The sequence below is a fragment of the Dermacentor andersoni genome, chromosome 3 (assembly GCF_023375885.2).
Source record: "Dermacentor andersoni chromosome 3, qqDerAnde1_hic_scaffold, whole genome shotgun sequence".
NCBI lineage: Eukaryota > Metazoa > Arthropoda > Arachnida > Ixodida > Ixodidae > Dermacentor > Dermacentor andersoni.
In genome coordinates this window covers 116,787,253-116,806,222 of record NC_092816.1, presented here as the reverse complement: position 1 = coordinate 116,806,222, position 18,970 = coordinate 116,787,253, and the positions used below count along the sequence as shown (strand labels likewise).

The window sequence follows — 18,970 nt, the reverse complement described above, 5'->3', positions numbered from 1 at the left end:
GGCCTTTAACAAGTTTTCTTTACTTTTTCTCAAAGTCGTGGACCAGTGAACGTCAACAATAATATGTAAAAATAAATACACATATCGTCAGCATCTGTGGCTATCGCAGGGATTCCTAAAAAGTATGAGGAAGAAAAATAATCTCTACAGAAAAGTTAGAAGGCAACCATTTAACGCAGCTTTAGCTTCGTGTATAAGAAATACTTCAACATTGTTTCATGTCTGCGAAAAAATGACAAGAAAAATATATTACGAAAATCAATTATCTAATGTCTCAAACAGTTCTAGAGAAAATGACACCTCTAAACGATTTTTTTTAAATCGATCACCACAGGGTTCATATTTGCAGGAATAATATATAATTCCATTATACATGATAACAATACCTGTGTTTCTGACACTTTTAGTGACTACTTTTTCGAAATATTCAGGCAAAGACACAGCACTTGACATTGGAACGTAAATCATAATAAGCACTCCTTTTTTCTCTTTTTCCAGTGACCCCTGTTGATCTATCGACAGCAATAAGAAATCTTAAACAGGCCAGCCTCGGTAAAAATAAAATTTCATCACGGCGCTTAAAACTTGTAGTCGATATCATTTCTGAACCACTTTTTGTTATTGTAACTCTTGCGTTGACGGAGGACATTTTCCTTAATTTTCTAAAAAATGGCTAAAGTACTTCCGAGATATAGAAAGGGCGATAGACTGACAGTTTTCAATTGCCGTCTTCCAACTTCTCTCTTCCCTTAGTAAAGTTATCGAAAAATTATTTATATATTCAGCTTAACAAATACCGGCAAAACGTTAATTTACTCAAGCCATGCCAATTTGCTTTTCGAGCTTGATGTTCCGCTACCCTTGTCCTGTTTTCCCTAACTGACTACATCAAACGCTCTATTGATTCAGAATGCGTAGTCGGCTTGATATTTTAGGACTTCACCAAAGCATTTGACACCATTAATCATCTCGCCTTGTCTAACAAACTCAAAGCATACGGTATTTCAGGTCCAGCCCTCAAGTTCTTAAAAAGTTACATGCTGAACAGAAGGCATACTTCACACATTTCAGGCTCTTTCTTCGCTACTAAAACAATTACCGAAGGGTTGCCTCAAGGCTCATTATTCGGTCCATTACTGCTTTTACATCGCATAAGTGATCTTCCTGACAGTGTAAACATGGCTCACTGTGTTTTATATGCCGACGGCGCCACTATTTCCTTTGCTGATACTTGTATTAACACAAGGCTCTAACACAATAAATACTGTTCTTTGTGGTGTGTACAAGTGGTGCCACGAAAACGGCTTACTTATTATTCCAAATAAATCTAAATTACCGGTTTTTAGGTTACCTAAACCTAAGTTACCCTAATTACCAGGTTTCAGAACTGACTCGCATTACGTTTGTGTGAGTGGTTTTAAAGGGGAAAAGGAAGAGATAAGTACAGCGCATTACAGTTGTGCCCGTGATAGTGTATCTTTCCTTGGCGTTCACCTCGACACTTACCTTAAAGGGACACGAAAGCTAAGCAATAAATCAGTTTAGACTAATGAAGAATTGTTTGAGAACCCTGCAGGCAGTCATTAAAAAATAGTTTAATTATTAGATGAGAAAATGAAGGTCCAAGTATCAGTATTTGAATTTCGCGCCGAAACTTCAGCACCTGTACGTCAGCGTGACGTCAGGGATTCCAAAGTATGTTTTCGGATTTGGGCCGCGTTGGCTGAATAAAGGTTCTCGATACTTGCCATGTTTAATATTTCGTTCCTTTAGAACACAATTTAATCAATCTGTACCGCTATATATAATTAGTAGGCCCTAGGAGATGCCATAAAAATCCAAGACGTCACAGCCCCCAGATGCGGGAGCTTATGTAAGCGTCGCCACCCGTATTTCGTTCTTGCGCTTTTTGTTAACATCCCTGCCTTCTACTTTCTCTTTCCTCCTCCCTTCTGGCTTACGAAATGTCTTAGAGTTGTAAGAGTGGTGTTTTTGGTGTTGTAGTACGGAAATTTGCTGATGCAGAAGAAATAATTTTTGACCTTAGTGTCTCTTTGTGTTCGTTAACCGTATTGCTCATATTCGAAAGATGGCAGCATTCGGCATTCGTACACTGCTTAACGCAGGCTCATATTTTTTCTCATCAGACTCTTCTTTTTCTGTACTTCGCGTTCATTCATACTCATATGAGTTATGGCATCGTATCATGGAGAAGTACTTATCAATGTTATCTTTCAAACCTTCAGCAGTAACAAAACTGAGCTATTCGGATTATTTTTCACTGTCATCGCGACGGCAGCGCGTCTGTTTTTCTTCGTTGGAACAGCCCCTCAATTAACTAGTAATAGCCTGTTTCGGAATAATCTAATTTTGTTGTTGCCCAAACAAGTACGAAATCAACTTTCTTTCAATTGCATTGATGCTGGCCTTTTAGTAAATACCAACTGTACCAGATTTGCTGCTAAGGATAATCGTTTGCTACCTAACGTTTCAAATAATTACGGTAAAGCATCGTCATCCTTCTGCGTGATCACATTATGGAATCATTTACCCACGCCTCTAAAATCCAAAGTTTGTTTAATCTCGTTCGAGAAATTATTAAAAAACTAGTTGTTAAGTTTTTGATGTTCTTGCTTGTTGAGTTGTACTAGATTCATGTTCTTAAATACAATATTTATTTCTCCAATTATTCATTTATTGCTTTCAGGCGTTTATTTGTTTTCTATTCCGTTGTGCTTACTGTTATTTCTTACTTGATATATCTATTCTATTGTTCGCACTGCTGCTAATCCTTCTATTATTTAAATGTAATCTTTAACGAGGGTCCCGTTGCAGTCTCGTACCTCGTCTGTATATTTTATATGCTGTAGTTAACATACGAGGCAATAATAATAAACTGATTTGATTTGAATGTATTGGCGTTCCAGTTACCTTCTGAGACGTTTTATGCATTCACGCAGAAATGTACCTGGTACGACAATGCATTTCTCCGCAAAGTTCAGGAATTAGTATCTCGAAATTGCTGTCATCCTGAGAATTCGTTACATGTGGATGCACCTGGCGAACTCCACCGCTATAAGTTGTAAATTGCAATGTGGGCCATAAATTAATTATACGACAAATAAATATTGAATTTTGCTAAGTAGTAGATTATATGCATTTAAGATTTTTCTGCAAGTAGTGTCCGCTGCTTGGAGTAGACCACTTCAAGAACTAGATTTCTGCCATCTGCCGCAGGTCACCTTTACGAATTTTTAAAAATACTCGCTGAATTACCTTGTATACATCATAACCATAAATCTCAGCAGTCATAGACGGTCACATAGCATTCCCATGTAGACCTCTATAGCGCCCAATCTATACTAGAGCGCGTTGGTCAGGCGTTACAGAGAGACGGACAAGTTTCCAAGCGAAGTACTTTTAAAACGCTCCTGCATTAAAAACACATATTTACACACATGATACTACTGAACTTGCGCACCTGCAATTTATTATACTCGTTGCCAAAGCAGGGAACCACATTCGGTTGCATACAATGCGATGCATGCTCAGCCCGTGACGGTGCCTTAGCACGCCTCGTAGTTTTGCTTCACTGTACATCAATCTTGAGGCAGGGTATTGTGACTTAATTGAGGCCCAGTCCGGCTTAAATGTACACAGTACTTTGCAGTCTTACCACCTGTCAGTGTTTTTGTTTTTGTGTGTGAATTTCAGTCTTCATAGCCTGCCTAGATATTCGTGCACTCACGCAACGAATCAGTCATTGAGTGGCCAGACACATCGCGACTCACTATTTAAAGGATGCCTCAGTGTGCAGCAAGTATTGCATGCATTGCACCTGTTGCAATTACCTAATCGGCAGTGGTGTGGGATACTAATTTTAGAGACTGAATCGAACAGTACTAGAAGCGATTTGAATTGAATATCAAATGTTATTCGAATAATGAACAATCGTTGCAAAACTAAGAATATAAGCTGGTCACATCCTAGTATTCCAAAAGTTAGAGTTTCTGTAATTATGTAGTACTTTATGAAGCGTTGTTTATTAAGAGCACAAATGGAGTATTAGAAACAAGTAAATGCTTCCTACGCACGCACACGACTCTTCAGAAAGACCAAGTTATCGCTGTATAGCATCTAATGTATGGCCACCTGAACGACGTAGCCTTCTCCACAACGCAAGTCTCCATGTTCTATGACTATACTGCCCGCAAGGCCAAAGGTTTGTCGCACTCTAGCTAAAACATTATGTTTAATCGGGCACAATTGACCTTTTAAAGTGTTTGAAAAGTGTTCGAAAAGTATTGGCCTTTACATATAGCGACTATACGATTCGATGACCGAATCTGATAGTCACTACGCGTAAAGGCGAATATTTTTCCATCCATCTGTGCGTACTAATATATTCCGTCCATCCGTCCGTACACACACACTTTTCAAGTTGTTATTCAATAGTCTAGAATATTCACACGCCCATACTAATTGGTGAACCGAACTAGTCGGAATAATCATGGTGTGCCTCGATATTCCTCGAGGCACACCATGCAACAACATACACGAAATGCTGCACGTCATGGGTCATCATTAACAATGTTTGTAGAGAAAAAAATATGAGAAAGCTACCCGAGAAGTCGGCCTTCTCTTGCAATGATACGGAAGCCGTGGCGTGAGTTCACGTTAGTAACACTAGTGGAAGGCCGGCGGATGCCGTGAAAAGCCGCAGTTATAGCTGTGGCTATCGCCTTTATGTGCTTCTCAAATGTCACCAAGTAAAAAGAAGCAGCGGTTCGGTGCGCGATGAGGAGAGACATTTACTCTGTGAAAGTTTCATTTGCTTCCAGTCGTCAATCGAAGGCTCATTTTTGTACAGACATAAGACATAAGGCTTACTGATCCGAATGATGGTCTCAGGTTTCCACTGACCCGATTTCTAAATAAGTAACCCATAGAGATGGTCGCCATCGAACAGCGTGGAACTCTGACATTTCTAAGAACAATTGTTTGTGTTAAGAACCATTGTGTGGCATCGGTTGGCCTGGGGTTACAACCACTGATCTCTACTATATGGGGTAGAGACCTACAAGAGGGCTTGAGATCAGTTGTTACAACAATGCACCACGCCTCGCATAGAGTGCCGTGAACGTCGAGGAGGTTCGTTATTGTACTAGTACACCACAGTACTGCAGCTTTGCCGCACTTTAAGTTATGTCTACAGCTGTATGGCTGGTATTCTCCTTTACTCAGTTCCTTCGCTAAAGCAAGCTTGATAGAGACATACAATAAAGACGGCACCATATGTTCCACTCATATGATAAGTATACAAAATACCTCGATCATCACTTAATACGCTGGAAACATGTATGGTTGAATCGCTCGGAAAGGGCTGCTATGTGCAAGAAAATTTGTTAGTAGAACGTGGCAGTTTGATGCGGGAATTTACTTTCACGACTCGCTTTTGTGGATAAAGGACTGGTAAACAGCTCACCATATTCAAGTTTCGAGATTTTTTGAAGCACCTGCGAATTGAGGCCATCACCCTCTGCGGGTCGTTTCTAATCAACCAATATGGCGGGAAGACCGCAGCCACCTTTAACTAGTAGTGGCATCAGCATCGGCATCGCACGAGTAAAGTAGCAGGCCATGTGTAGCAGACGCTCGCATCCTTAAGAGCACCGGTGCTACGCTCGGCACCCGCAAGCGCCGGCTATCGTTCGGCGGCTTAAAACCAAGCCTGGCACATTGCTGAGGTGTCCTGCCTCCTCTCCTTGGAGGCCTGCTTACATCTACGGGGCCGCACTGTTGTACGTCGACACAGTTTTGCGACTCTGATGTCATCTGAAGACACAACCTTCAACTGAACATCGCGGCACTTTCCGCACAAAGTATCACTCAACAAGAGGCGGGTTAACGTTGATGGGAGAACTGTTTTATTTATCTCACGTACTACTTGTTACTATTTCGTTTACGAATTTTCCCCCGGAATTTTGAAGCGTTGAACACACATACGCCAACGCAGCCGCCACCTTGGTAGCCAAGACAAACGTCGCATGGCCAGGTGCATGTCGTGACTGGACTACAGCCCTGCAAGAAGAAAACAAAAAAAACAAAATAGTAAACAATTTCCGCCCATTCGCAACTACACGCTAATGTTTGCATATTATAGCAAAATACTTAAACGTAAGTTTGAGCGCGAAGCAACTTGAAATTTTAAACCGCTACTGGCTACTGCGGGGGGGGGGAGGGAGGGGGGGGGGCTCTGGGGCCCGAGCCCTCTCCGGAGTTTTCCGGGCCGGAGGGGGGGGGGGATTAGCCACCCTGCTATACCAAAACCTATCCCCAACCCCCACCTACGACGTTCATACCAGCGTTACCCATATCACTTGAGGTCTCTTTTGACTTGCCTCGACCATTTCACTTAAAATATTATTGTGGGTATTAGCTTACTGCATCATTGTTGGCGCGGACGTGCAGGGATTTTAGTTCATACTTAGCTTTACTTCTGCAAATCCTGATGGTAGCTGACTAAGCGCATTAGAAATACCTGCGGCGGCTGTGTCATCCATATTTTAACACTTAAATATTGTTTTAAATTTCCACTGTAAGCACCATGTACATACACCACGTATTTAAATATATACGCAGGAAAATGTGAAATATATTATTAAAGAGAAGCAGGTAGCCAATTAACAAATATTTTTAAAGGTGTGGATAGCTTATGCTAGAGAATGAATATGTTGCTGTATGTTCTCCTCGCTTTAAAATGCTTTGCGTGCTTTTTTGACCCGCAAGGAAATCTGTTGACGTTAAGGAGCCCTTCGGCACTCTTTCATCAACGGCGTGTGAAATGCACTTGTATGATATGCGCCACAGTATCGCTTCTCCTTCCAGTAAGCAAAGCTAACGGCTCATTAAAAAATCAGTTATACTAATTTACAACTTTTATTAGGGATGGATACATCGTCGCCACTCATACAGATGTGACCCAACTATATGTGTGAACAGATGAACTCAATTTTCAGAGAAGCGCCCAGGTAAATTTGCATAATGCACACTATTGGAGTGACTAGAATGCACACTGGGTAAAGCGCAATCGGCACCAGCGCAGTCGTCGTTCAATGTGGGGTGCGGTATTTACGCCGGTTCTATAATCAATCCATTCTTCTTCGATCACACACTGACTAGTCAGCTTTACGTGGATGAAATCCTTGATGGAGTGGTGGATGAGTTTCTGAGCGAAGTCCCGCTCTCACGGCTTCCACCTTCGGGTATGAGCAAGATGGAGCACCAGCGCACCAACGCAGCCGAGCACGAAACTGGGTGGATGCGGCTTTTCATGCGCCATAGATTGGAAGTCATGGGCCTATAAGTTGGCCAGCTAGATCACCTGATTTTTCTCCGCTCGATTTCTTTCTTTTGGGGTATGTGACAGATTGCGGTTACGTGATCGAGACTGACGCCTGATTAGTTCGAGACAACGATAACGGATTTCTGCCGTAGAATTCGAGCATCGGTCATCAAGAAAGCCACTGAAGGTGTGATAAAGTGGACTCAGTACTACGTAACTGCAGAAGGAGACCTATTCGAGCACGTCCTGTAGGCAGCAGCTGGTGTTCAACGGCACTGAAGTATTCATAGATAATCACATCCTACTGAAATCTTTTTTTTTTTCTTTTTTTGTGTGAAGGCGTCCCAGTAGCCAATTCGGCTCATGTATAAGTGGTTATTTACTTTCTTGAACGCATCAGTTTTGCCTTTTCTCAACACGTGTGTCGCATCCCGATTTATTTATTTCGCTTTTATTTTCTTCCATGAACCTGTTATTGCAGTATGTATACGCTCTCGTGAAAACTAAAACCGTCACTTTATTTGGGCTTTGGTCCTAAGAAAGTTTCTGGCGTGGAATATAGCTGCACGCGCACTCTGCCGATACGGTGCGAGCAAAGCCGGGATATTGAAACATGCGATGCCTATTACATTGCTTTTCGTACTTTGTGTGTGGTCAGAGAGGCGCTTCGGCCGCGTTGTAAAGGGGCTTTTGTTATCAATGTGATCAGTCGGCCTTGAGGGACGGATAATAAGTGGGACGTGGATATGAAGGAATAGCTGCAAAGCCTGCTGTTGGTGCTCCTTCCGTACAATTATAAAGGTGATGCGCTGTCTCGTTGCGCTTGTGACAGGCAATGCAGTTGCTTTCAATCAGCTTATTCGAGGGTGCAGCTTTATGATACGTGTGAGAGCGCAGTCACATGGTATTTTTCATATTTCGTCAGTTTGGTTGCAAGTTGGAAAAAATTACACGCAATTAGTACGTCGCTTAAAACACAGCAGTTAGATGTCATTTGGAGGTGCCTGAGGGTGCCTGCAAATGCCTCATCGCCACTTGAATAATTAGGACAGTACTTCCCGAATTACATAATTAACTGCAATTGTCGAATTAAATTTCAGGAACGAAAGAATTACTGACGGCTACTGCACTGTACTGGAAACAATATACCCCAGGTTTTCGTCGAGCAACGCAAGTGCTCTTTTTAGCGCCTTCGTGCACGATAGTTGGGGCACACTGTATAATTCACTCAGTACCCGAAATGAGGCCAAGCCGGACTCACTCGAAACGAGAGTCAACAGCAGCCATGCGCAGGAGCGTTTATACCGAAAGAAACTGCGGCTAAAGCTTCTGTATGAAATCTACCGTAACAAAACTGTAATCGATAGGTAAATGTACTTAAAACCGCAAAACTATATATCGGCACGCACTGACCACCACTGCAAGATTGGAGAATACCGGGCTAGGACGGGCCTGTATGCCAATTATTTTTTTGTTGAAACTATCGCTCAGTGGAATAGAATGTCATGTAGGCAGGTGTGCAATGTCAATCAAGATGTATTCTTTTCATGTTTGTAAACCCCCTGCTGTAACGCTTTCGGGCTACGCGGGGATACATCTGAATAAAAAAAAATACGCGGTCTCACAGACCAAGTGCAAAAAAGAAGAGAGAGGCCACAGTTTCGCCGGAAAGACGAAGCAGCATTAGTGATAGCGAAGTATAGAACAATTACACGAAGGCACATTTCTTCGAATTGAATTGTCTCCTACTATGAGGTCTTGTAATTCTCATATAAGGCCGTCACTTAAGTGAACAATTCTTCAAGGTCACATGAAGTTTCCTGAAATGCAAGAAACATATATATATATATATATATATATATATATATATATATATATATATATATATGTTTCTGCACCCCCACCGCTCCGGAATAATGAAAACTTTCCGCCTATGTATAGATTTATAGTTTTCTATATGCAACCTAATGTTTTTGTGACTACCAAATTTTTCGTTGCTACGCCAACCATAAATGGAAGGGTTACAAGCACGGACGCTGCTTTAAAGTCCGTCATCCCGTCCGTACATACATACATACATACATACATACATACATACATACATACATACATACATACATACATACATACATACATACATACATACATACATACATACATACATACACACATACATACGTACATACGTACATACATACATACATACATACCCAAAATGTTTTCGTGCTGTGATGCACCGCCAACCAAAACAACCCACGGCCCCGGAAATCATTCTGGATTTTCTCTAGAATGTATATTTCGCGCTCGAAAAGACATTTCGGCGCGAAGGTTCTGAACTCGGGCTGGATTTCGTGGCAACGCCCATGCACCAGGAGTCACATAACACAAAGATCCCCATCCGAGCACAAAGATTCAAGGATGCTTTGATGGCGAGCGGGCTCGTCGCGGCATCTCGCAGAGGCCGCAGAATCTACGGAGCGCACGGATTTCAATTAAGGAACTTTAGAGGTATAAAGATAACATAAAGTTTTAATGCGAAAGGTGCATTTAAATTTCCAAAGTCGTGCTTTACATTTTCAATTCCGGATCTTTGTGGCTTTAATGTTGTTATTAACTTTATTGACATGTTTATTTGCCTTGTTTGACGCATTATACAGGGCGTTTCAGCTAACTTTAGCCGGAGTTTAAGAATATGCCGATGCACTCTAAGAGGACGTGATCAAATGCATTTTGCTCACTTTTGTATGCATTGTGTAGCTATTCTTGTATTTTGTTTAATTAGATAATTAGTCAAGATTAGTTAACTAACTTCTGCAGCAAAGAAACTAGGAAAAGAAATTCCAATTAGAAAGTTTCAGAGCGGTTTGCGAAACGTCTGAGTAAACAGTTTCTGTCTTTCTGTCTATTAAGTATTAGCGTTTTTCAGCTCACTGCGGATTCCCGCGAAATACAAGAACACAACGTGACATGCCCGCTTGCGTGTTGTGATTGCACTGCTCCCAAGCTTTCCGCGCACAAACAGCCATAGGTGCACTAGCTGGCACATAAAAAGCGACAGAGCAGCGACGCAAGCGTTGGCTGTTCGATTTACGCTAGCAACCGTTATCTCCTGCGCTGTGTAAAGCGACCGACGGACGTGGTTGTATTGGTAGGTGGTAATTCAAGACAGCGATAAACAGACTATCGTGCATCGGCTGCTAAAGCGCGAGCAATTTCGTGATGCCTTTTTCCAACGAGGAAAAAGTAAACATGATTGTTGCCCTAGTAGCTGCAGGAAGACAGAGACGGCTGGCTGCAAGAATATTTCGAAGCTGGCACGCGAGTACGCGATTGAGCGCGATGACAATATTCAACACCTACGAGTCGCTGAAGCAAACCGGCAGCTTCACAAGAAAGAGGCAGGGAGCTTCAGTCATAAATAATGAGGTTCGCTCCAACGTATTGTATTTCATGGCGGCTAATCCACATGCTAGCACGCGCAACATGAGCGCACAGCTCGGTTTGTCCAATTCAACTGCCTGGATAATTGTTAAAACAGTTGGACTGCATCCTTATCACCTGAAGTTACATCAATGCCCAGAGTCAAGGGATCTTCAGAAGAAACTCGACTTTAAGAATTGGATTTTGATTCAGGAGGAGCAGAATTCTGACTTTCTCACCAAGGTATCCGGACTGACGAGATGAACTTTTCCTGAAATCGCCAAGTAAATATCCACAATGCCCACTATAGAAGTGAGCAAAATCCCCACTGGCTAGGAAAATCCCGCCACCAATATCAGTAGTCTTTTAACGTTTGGTGCAGAATATATGACAGGACAGTCATTGGCCCAGTGTTTTTAACGACACTCTGACCGGCAAGAGGTATGACAGTTCCTCAAAGGGCAGGTTGAAGACTTCTCCTGCAACAAGCCACAAGCCCAGCTTGACGCAATGGGGTGTCAGCACGATGGGGCCCCAGCCCACAGCTGCAGCCAAGCACGAGCAAGGCTTGATGTTACCTTTCCAGGGCAATAGATAGGGAGAAGCGGGCCTGTGCTGGGGCCGGCAATGTCACCTGACCTCAAACCTCTTGACTTTTTCTTCTCGGGCTATAATAAGGATCACGTATACACGATGGAAAGGACGACTCCAGAAGCCTTACAGGAGACGATAATTGAAGTCTGCCACAGCATTTCACCGACGGTGCTCAAGGCAGCGACAGCAAGCGTTCTTGAAAGGTCCCAGTGTTGTATCGCTGCAGAAGGTGACCTCTTCGATCGCTGGCTGTGAAATTGCATGAAAAATAAACGTAAATTCAGTGAAAGACTGCGTCTTGTCTTTAATGATACTCTTATTCTACCATTTTCAGCCTTCTGAAAATTGAGTTTTTCTTTATTTAGGGATGTTAAATTTGCTTACACCTATCGCGAAATGACGGACCTGTTGCTTCCGGCAGCACAAGCGATAACCACTGCGTCTGCTTATCGCTATAACGAACTTTCGCGAGCGCAGCACATCTCTGGCGTAAACGGCACAGCCGACGCCTACGTGGTTGCCCTGTCGCCTTTAAGTGGTAGCGCACCTATGGCTGTTTGTGCGTGGAACGTTGGGCGCAGTGCAATCACGACGCGCAAGCGGGCATGTCAGTAGTATTGTAGTTCGCGGGTATCATCAGTAAGCGGAAATAAACTAATACCCAATATATATATATATATATATATATATATATATATATATATATATATATATGTATAGAAAGACAAGAACTGTTTATTCGGACGCTTCGCAAACCGCTCTGCAATTTTCTGAATTGATTTTTTCCTAACTTTGTTACTTCAGAAGTTGGTTTATTAATCTTGACTAAATCTAATTAAGCAAAATACAAAATATAGTGTGACACACTGCGTACAAAAGTGAGCAACATGCACTTGGTCGCGTCGTCTTAGAGTGCATCGGTATATCTTTAAACTCTGGCTAAAATTAGCTGGAACACCCTGCATAAAGTGACTTTTGCTTAGATACGTAGATTTATTGGTTACTTATGCGTATATTCAAATATCTTGTTGCGAGATATTGTGGATACATGCAGTGAACTTTGTTTCCAGAGGCACTTTTCTTGCTTTTTAGCAATCTTCGCCTTTGTATTTTCCATTGTACTTCGAATTTCTAATTTATATTTTGCAGAACGGCTGCTTTTTATATATGTGATCTCTGTTGGGACTACGATTTCGGTGCAATTACAATACGCAACTGGTGACAGCTGCTCCTGCACAGTACATTGGAACGAAGGACAGCGTCACTGAGATTTTTCCCTGTTCGTTGCATATGTACAAAAATGTAAACAAGGCTTTCAAATAACATAGTATCATTAACATATTTGCCCTCAACCTGTTCATTTCACGGCCCTTACATTTATCATATCAGCGGCATGCACTGCTTTGCTGGTTTCGCACTGATATAGTTCTAAAGCTCGCGTGATATTTTCTTTCTTAATCTTTCCAGTCGCTGTCTGCACAATTGTGTACAGCAAGATAGTGCATCAACAGCAAAAACAATGATTAATGATATTTAAGATGTGTTGCATACGTCTTGAAACACTTATTATTGGAACTGTGCCGTGATTTTGCATAACGTGCAGCATGTTTAAGCAACATTGCCGCACAGTTCCAACAATAAGTGTTTCTAGACGTATGCAACACATAACGTGCAGCATGTTTAAGCAAAATGAGAGGGAAAGTAGACGGTTGGGTGTTTTTATTCTTTGTCTGTGTCTGTATGTTGTATGTAGCTGGTGCACTTCTTTCACTGTTTTTCACAATGTCATGCACGAGTCATAATTTTGAAGTGGCTGCATAAGTGCTTCAAGCTTTTCAAAACCCGAAATAGGCTATGTTCTCATGTTTGATGTTAATGTAGCGAGCTTTCGCATGAAGTCGAAATTCTGTAAACTTGACAAAACTCAGTAAACAATTGACCATTCTTAATGTTTTCTGAAGAAGTACACTTTCTATGATTATTAAGGTGCAAGAGATGCGGTGAAAGCAAGTTTTCAATCAACGGGATAAATAGGCATCTGAAAGGGTTAATAAATAGACAAACAACATGGAAGCATTGATATCAGTTATTTTTGCCAGAATTTTTAGGACAAAAGAATATATTCTTTTATGAAAAAAATCTACATTTTACTTGTCTTGACAGTGCGTAGCGTTCAAGCATTTGTTTGCAGCATCTCTGGCAATGCCAATGCATTTATTATTCATGTATTTGATCCCTCGACAAATTTTGTGGGCAGGCCAAGCTCCAACGTGAGCCCCCTCCCGAACGAAATTTCTGGCTACGCCACTGCTGGCGATGGCAATGCAGTTGTTATTCATGTATTTGATCCCTCGACAAATTCCTTGGGGAGGCCAAGCTCCAACGTGAACTCAGGAAGAGGACCTTAGTGTTGAAGCAATGAACGACAATGTTATGAGCACCATTAAGGAGTGTGCACTAGAAGTCGGTTGTAACTCCGTTATGCAGGATACCAGTAAGCTATCACAGGAGACGAAAGATCTGATCAAGAAACGCCAAAGTATGAAATCCTCTAACCATACAGCCAAGATAGAACTGGCAGATATTTCCAAGTTAATCAATAAGCGCAAGACAGCTGACATAAGGAAGTATAATATGGATAGAATTGAACATGCTCTTAGGAACGGAGGAAGCCTAAAAGCAGTGAAGAAGAAACTAGGAATTGGCAAGAATCAGATGTATGCGTTAAGAGACAAAGCCGGCAATATCATTACTAATATGGATGAGATAGTTCAAGTGGCTGAGGAGTTCTATAGAGATTTATACAGTACCAGTGTCCCCCACGACGATAATGGAAGAGATAATAGTCTAGAGGAATTCGAAATCCTACAGGTAACGCCGGAAGAAGTAAAGAAAGCCTTGGGAGCTATGCAAAGGGGGAAGGCAGCTGGGGAGAATCAGGTAACAGCAGATTTGTTGAAGGATGATTGGCAGTTTGTTCTAGAGAAACTGGTCACCCTGTATACGCAATGCCTCATGACTTCGAGCGTACCGGAATCTTGGAAATGCGCTAATATAATCCTAATCCATAAGAAAGGGGACGCCAAAGACTTGACAAATTACAGACCGATCAGCTAACTGTCCGTTGCCTACAAATTATTTACTAACGTAATCGCAAATAGAATCAGGAACACCTTAGACTTCTTTCAAACAAAGGACTAGGCAGGATTTCGTAAAGGCTACTCAACAATAGACCATATTCACACTATCAATCAAGTGATAGAGAAATGTGCAGAATATAACCAACCCTTATATATAGCTTTCATTGATTACGAGGAAGCGTTTCATTCAGTCAAAACCTCCGCAGTCAGGGAGGCATTACGGAATCAGGGTGTGGACGAGCCGTATGTAAAAATACTTAAAGATATCTATAGCGACTCCACAGCCACCGTAGCCCTCCATAAAGAAAGCAACAAAATCCCAATAAAGAAAGGCGTCAGGAAGGGAGATACGATCTCTTCAATGCTATTCACAACGTGTTTACAGGAGGTATTCAGAGACCTGGCTTGGGAAGAATTGGGGATTAGAGTTAACGGAGGATCCCTTAGTAACTTGCGCTTCGCTGATGATATTGCCTTGCTTAGTAACTCAGGGGATCAACTGCAATGCATGCTCACTGACCTGGAGAGGCAAAGCAGAAGGGTGGGTCTAAAAATTAAACAGTCTCAGAAGAAAACAACAGTTTAGGATAGGTAGTGAAGCACTGCAAGTGGTAAGGGAATGCATCTACTTAGGGCAGGTAGTGAGCGCGGATACGGATCATTAGACTGAAATAACCAGAAGAATAAGAATGGGCTGGGGTGCGTTTGGCAGGCATTCTCAGATCATGAACAGCAGGTTGCCATTATCCCGGAAGTGAAAAGTGTATAACAGCTGTGTCTTACCAGTACTCACGCAGGGGGCAGAAACGTGGAGGCTTACGAAGAGGGTTCTTCTTAAATTGAGGACAACGCAACGAGCTATGGAAAGAAGAATGATGGGTGTAACGTTAAGGGATAAGAAAAGAGCAGATTGGGTGAGGGAACAAACACGAGTTAATGACACCTTAGTGGAAATCAAGAAAAAGAAATGGGCATGGGCAGGACAAGTAATGAAGAGGGAAGATAACCGATGGTCCTTAAGGGTTACGGACTGGATTCCAATAGAAGGGAAGCGCAGCAGAGGGCGGCAGAAAATTAGGTGGGCGGATGTGATTAAGAAGTTTGCAGAGACAACATGGCCACAATTACTACATGACCGGGGTAGTTGGAGAAGTATGGGAAATGCCTTCGCCCTGCAGTGGGCGTAACCAGGCTGATGATGATGATACATACATACATACATACATACATACATACATACATACATACATACATACATACATACATACATACATACATACATACATACATACATACATACATACATACATACATACATACATACATACATACTGATACAAGGCAGAAACATATTTAAATAACGCGCGCAGGTTCGTGCGCCCCTTCAAGAGCACAACGGCGTATTGGAGGAAAAGACTACGAAATAATGGCACGTGCTTTTGCCGCACGCACTCGCATCGCAGGTGTCTGTTGTCGGCGCCTACAAGAAGAAGACGAGGGGAAGCGACGCTCGAGAGAGAAGAACAAGGCATTCCCGATCCCCTGTTTAGAACCCGGCAGTGCTATTTATTTACCCCCAGGGCACAAGTTAGCCCACAATAAATAGTTGTATGTGGACCCCCTGAACTGTCCGTTACAATTCTGGTGGAGGTGCGGGGTAATGATTTCCAGCCCAATTCGATTTGGAGAAAGCAGCCCGGAACCACGCCATCTCAGACCCAACGAGCTCACGCCTGTTCACCAGCGCACGAGCCGTCGCCTACGTGGTGAGCCGCCTGAGTTTCGTCTTTTGCCGGATCAAGCTGTAATAGCAGCAGCAGACAATACTGAAATGACATCCCAGACAGCCTCAACCTGCATTGTTGTTGATCAGCCGCGAACGCCCGAGCCTTTTCACGGCGATACCTTCGAAGACGCCGAGGACTGGTTGGAAGGCTTCGAGCACGTCGCTGACTACAATGGATGGGAGGAAAACCGGAAGCTCCGCAACGTTTACTTCGCGTTGCAAGACTGTGTACGAACGTGGTTTGAAAACCATGAAGCGGTCCTCTGGTTGTGGGATGACTTCCGATGGGAGCTGTTGGCCACGTATCCGAGCAGAGACCGCCGGGAAAGAGCTGAAGCCGCTTTGCAAGCAAGAAGCCAACGAAACAACGAAAGCGTGGCAATGTATATCTAAGATATGGCCCGCTTATTCCGCCGAGCCGATCCGAGCATGAGCGAGGGCAAAAAGCTTGGGCACCTGATTCGCGGCGTGAAGCAGGAGCTTTTTACTTGTTTGGTTCGCAGCCCTCCACGCATGGTCGCCGAATTCCGCTCCGAGGCGACAACTATGAAAAGGACTCTTCAACAGCGTGCGAGACTCTACAACCGCGATACGAACGTCGCCTTTATGTATGCGATGTCGGCAATATTCGGGAACAGCGTCGAGGTTTTACGAGAACTCGTAAGATCTGTGGTTCGAGAAGAGCTCCAGAGGCAACAGCTTAACAACGGCCCCACAGCGGTCTCTTCGTTAGCAGAAGTGGTTCGCGAAGAAGTGAGACAAGCAGTCCGCGAAACCGCCAGCACAGCCGCAAGCGTCGTCCCCGGTACGGCCGACGGTATCGGACGCCGAGGTACTCAGAGGGTCTCCAGGACGTACTTTCGTCGCGGCAACTACGCATGTACCCGAACCTCGGTTCTTACCGTCTCCGCCGGAGACGAGATTCCGGAAGGCTGACATATGGCGCACTCCTGATAGAATCCCACTGTGCTACCACTGCGGCGAAGCTGGTCATCTCTACAGGATGTGCGAATACCGCAGAGGGGGACTTCGGGGGGTTTTGCGTAAACGCTCCTTGCCCAAGAAACGGTGAACGCCATTTAAAAATCGAGGAGTATTTGTAAACGCGCCAAAGCCCGCAGACTTCACAGCAACATCACCCTCGGTTAACAGTGCCGCTGAGGTACCGATCACCGAGCCCGCGTCCATCCTCAAGCTCCCCAAGGTGACACCCCCCAAAGCCCACGTCGGGAAAACTGATGATACCGGCGACCTGTGAAGGTGAGGCCGCTGTCGACGCAAGAACAGAACCTACAGCGCTGATTCTGAAATATGGCGACGGACGCGAGAGCAGTTGCGAAAAGAGCGACGTAGCTTCCGATTTATGTGTGTTTATAGACGGCTGCAAAATTACTGCTTTAGTAGACACAGGCGCAGATCATTCCGTTATGAGTAAAGTACTTGCCAGAAGATTCGAACCGCCGGTGGACACCTTATCTACCCGGTGGGCAGATGCACTTCTAGAATCTGAATACACGGCTTTACATACGTCGCCAGTTTCATTGTCCTATCAGAATGCTCAAGGTATTTAATTATTGGAATTGACTTTTTGCAGGTGTACGGTGCAGTTATCCACTTGCAGGAATCCTGTGTGTCGTTCTCAACGAAGCACGCCATCGCGACGTTCGAGTGTGAAGAACAATTCGATGCGCTTCAGATTATAGACGACGACGTCACGATACCCCCAAGATCCAGTATAGGTGTCGTCGTAAGAGAGACCGTATTCAGCGACTATGAAGGAATAGCAGACAGTAACACTGGGCTCTTACTCGAAAAAGGGATCTGTATGGCAAGGGGTCTTGTTCGGCTGCGTGATGGGTGTTCAAATGTCTTCCTGACTAATCTTGAAAATGAAGTCCAGCATGTTGCGAAGGGAACCGTCATTGCCCGCCTTAACGATTACGAACAGATTACGGACTTGCGCCCTTCCGATGCTGCACTACTGGAGTCTGACAACGTAGACTCCATACTCGCATCCGTCAACATAGATCTGCAGCACTATCACCGAGCCAGAAGCAGCAAATAGAGAACCTTGTACGAGAATTCGCCTCGTGTTTCTCAACGACATCGAAAGTCCAGAGAACATCCATCGCCAAACACAGTATCATTGTCGACGAAGCTGCGAGGCCTATTTGCCAGCATCCCTACCGAGTGTCACCGAAGGAGAGAGAGATCATCAGCAAACAAGTGGAAGAAATGCTTAGAGACGACGTAATTCAACCATCGACCAGCCCGTGGGCTTCACCTGTGGTGCTGGTAAAGAAAAAGGACCAGACCTTGCGTTTCTGCGTTGATTGTTCGAAGCTAAACGTCGTCACAAAGCGGGATGTCTATCCACTTCCGAGGATCGATGAAACCCTCGATAGACTACGGGATGCGAAATTCTTTTCCTCTCTTTACCTCAAAAGCGGATACTGGCAAATAGAAGTGGACAAACGGGATCATGAGAAGACAGCATTCGTCACACCAGACGGACTATACGAATTCAAGGTACTTCAGTTCTGCCTCTGTTCCGCACCTGCCACCTTTCAGCGGATGATGGACCGTGTGCTCTCCGGGTTAAAGTGGCAGTCCTGTCTGGTTTATCTTGACGATGTGGTGATTTTTCCTAGCACCTTTGCTCAGCATGTGGAACGACTAAGGACT

General features: G+C 43.7%; 1 long non-coding RNA gene across 1 annotated transcript in view; it reads right to left on the bottom strand.

Annotated features, from left to right (window-relative positions):
- Nucleotides 1–5,777: 5,777 nt before the first annotated feature.
- The window catches only part of LOC126539234 (uncharacterized), a 36,925-nt gene continuing 23,732 nt past the window's right edge, over nucleotides 5,778–18,970 (bottom strand). Inside the window, exon 3 of the long non-coding RNA XR_007601267.2 lies at nucleotides 5,778–6,081. This is a non-coding gene — a long non-coding RNA (uncharacterized lncRNA). The remainder of the gene's footprint in view (nucleotides 6,082–18,970) is intronic.